Source organism: Austrofundulus limnaeus, unplaced genomic scaffold, assembly GCF_001266775.1.
Source record: "Austrofundulus limnaeus strain Quisiro unplaced genomic scaffold, Austrofundulus_limnaeus-1.0 Scaffold194, whole genome shotgun sequence".
Classification (NCBI taxonomy): domain Eukaryota; kingdom Metazoa; phylum Chordata; class Actinopteri; order Cyprinodontiformes; family Rivulidae; genus Austrofundulus; species Austrofundulus limnaeus.
Genome location: NW_013952596.1, coordinates 543194 through 545957, shown reverse-complemented (window position 1 = coordinate 545957; position 2764 = coordinate 543194). Strand labels below are relative to the sequence as shown.

At 37.6% G+C, this 2764-nt stretch overlaps 1 protein-coding gene across 1 annotated transcript in view; it reads right to left on the bottom strand.

The window, feature by feature from the left end:
• elf2b (E74-like factor 2b (ets domain transcription factor)) overlaps positions 1–1653 on the bottom strand; it is a gene marked incomplete at its 5' end in the record, with an annotated part of 12716 nt that extends 11063 nt beyond the window's left edge. The window contains 1 exon segment of the mRNA XM_014018482.1: positions 1275–1653.
• Positions 1654–2764: the final 1111 nt, after the last annotated feature.

Here is a 2764-nt window from a genome sequence, read left to right as displayed (position 1 = left end):
ACACACACACACACACACACACACACACACACACACACACACACACACAGAGCAATAATTCAATGAACACACAACTACTATGACCTCAGTCAGGATTGACTGAACACCCAGCTCTTATTCAAACACACAAAAGCAAAGTCCAAGAAAAAACAACATGGCCGTGAAGTTTCTGATTACATCACATTTGTTACTCATACTTTGCAGAAAATAAAACTTTTTACATCGTATCACATCATGATTAATTCTAACAAAACTAAAATCAGCACCATTTTACAAGTCATCTATGCAAAAACATTCACATGTATTACAAAATTTTAAATCATTTATCTAAGGAAGAYAGCAGCTTGTGCAAGAGTTATAAAAAGAGGTTATTGTACTTTTGGTTTGGGACTATTTTTAGCTATTTGGGCCTCTTAAATATTATGTCTGAATGCTTTCTTCTGATTTACATTACAGCAAATYAAAATTTAGTTTTTGGTGACATTTCTTAAAATCGTAAGCTCTGACACATTATTCTTTACTGTGATTTAATCCAAATGATTGTTAGAACTGAATGCAGCATGTGGCAAATAAAAAATATCACTTGTTTTCCTGTTGATAACATTTCATTTCACCTGAGAGATATTTTGGAAATATAAAAGTTGGGGTAACCACGCCAAATTTGAGATAAATTATTTTTAGTACTTTTTGTGCTTGTATGGTCAGTTTAATGTTGCTGTTATCATGAATTGTGTTGGCTGCAGAGGTAAACCTGTTGTTAAAGTGAATATCATTACTTCCTGAAAGATTAATGGTTCATGCAATTTGTTGCAATCAGAATATGCTACTGCCACACCAAATGATAGCTCAATGTCAATATATTTAACCTAGTTATAACCATTTTAGTGTTTTTTATGTCCAATAACTGTGTCGGGCATCTTGAATTATACTGACTCCTAAAATTAATCAGTTTTAGATGTAAATTCAATTACTTTCTGAGTGTTTCATTTAAATTCACACATTGGTTCATGAGATATTTTGCTAACAGACAAAAACATTATGGCCTTTTCACCTTTGCTGCAATAAACATCGATACGACGGATTATTGCTGCAGCTGAAGCTTTACTAGATGAAACATAAACAAGGGAAAGCTTATATTAGCTACGTTAGCTTTCAGGCAAAACAAGCTATCAACACACATTAGCTAAAGCTAAAGGGGTAGTTATATTTGTTTTAGACCGTCTTTGGCTGGTTAATGACAGTTTTCTGTGCCTGGGAGTTTTATTTTTCAGTACCGTCTCTCCTCCTCCTTCTCTCCGGACACGGCTCGGTTCGAACCCCGCCGCAAGCCGCCGAGTGTCGGTCTCCTGAGCCCCGCTGCTAACAGACGCCACAGCCGCTAACTAATGGTGGCATTACCGCTTCGCGGAGTAAAACACCGCAAACAGAAAATATGTACATTAACTAGAGGTTAAAAACTTCCAGGAACTGGGTTACCACGACATGGGGGAATAAAAGAGGGTCCKGTGTTCTGCCCAGAAACGCATGTCTGACCAAAATTGCCTCCCCTGTCCCGGGAGCGCGCATCGCTCTAAAGTCTCGCACATTGACGAGAAACCACACTGAAATATGACCGGAGGAAATTTTAAAGATATTTGTAACATTATCACGTTTCTTACCATATAGCTTTAAAGCATTACAAAACAGAGGCCCGTTATGTAGAACATTTTACGTCGTGCTTAACTTTCTAGTCTGTTAATGTAGGAGGGAATACATTTAAATTTATGAGCCTGAAAATATTTGCATACATCCTGTTGATGTAAAAAATTAAGCATTAGCTCAGAGAACAAGTGTCATTACGTAGAAAAGGTGAAATCCTTTCAGCTCTTTATTTCTCCAAGTTAGCACAGGGATGCATTTTTGGGCAATTTGCTTTTCCAGCCTGCCAAAATATGCATCCCCTCTTTATTTTCCTCAAATATTATCCTATTGATTTAAAACTTCTACCAGCAGATCATGGAACTACTCTGATTATGTAGAAAAATTTATTTCACTCTTAACTCTTTATTTCGCAAAATTAGCACAGGGATGCATTTTTTTGGCGATGATTTCCTGCCTGCCACGATATGCATCCCCTCTCTATTCTCCTCAAATATTATCCCATTGATATAAAACTTATACCAGTAGTTTACAGAACTACTTTAATTATGCAGAAAAAATTATTTCACTCTTAAATCTTTTTCTTCAAGTTAGCACAGGGATGCATTTTTGGGCAATTGATTTCCAGCCTGCCAAAATATGCATCCCCTCTTTATTTTCCCCAAATATTAGCCTATTGATATAAAACTCATACCAGTAGTTTACAGAACTACTCTAATTATGTAGAAAAAGTTATTTTACTCTTAACTCTTTATTTCTCAAAATTAGTACAGGGATGCATTTTTGGGCACCCATCTTCCAGTGTTATCCAGAAACAAATAAAGTTTAAAGCCTGAAGAAATGTCAACACCTACTGCTTTGTAATAGTTTGAGCAGAAGGCGCTTTACTCATCCATCCATCCATCCATCCATCCATCCATCCATCCATCCATCCATCCATCCATCCATCCATCCATCCATCCATAGCCTGGTCTTGGGGCCAGCAGCTCTCAGCTCTTCTGGGAGGACACCAGATGTTCTCAAACCTGAGACTTTCAGAGAGTAGAGCTGATGCTCCTCTACATCCAGAGGAGCCAGTTAAGGTGGTTCATCTTCCAGACGCCTCCTTTGGGAGGTGCTTCAGGGA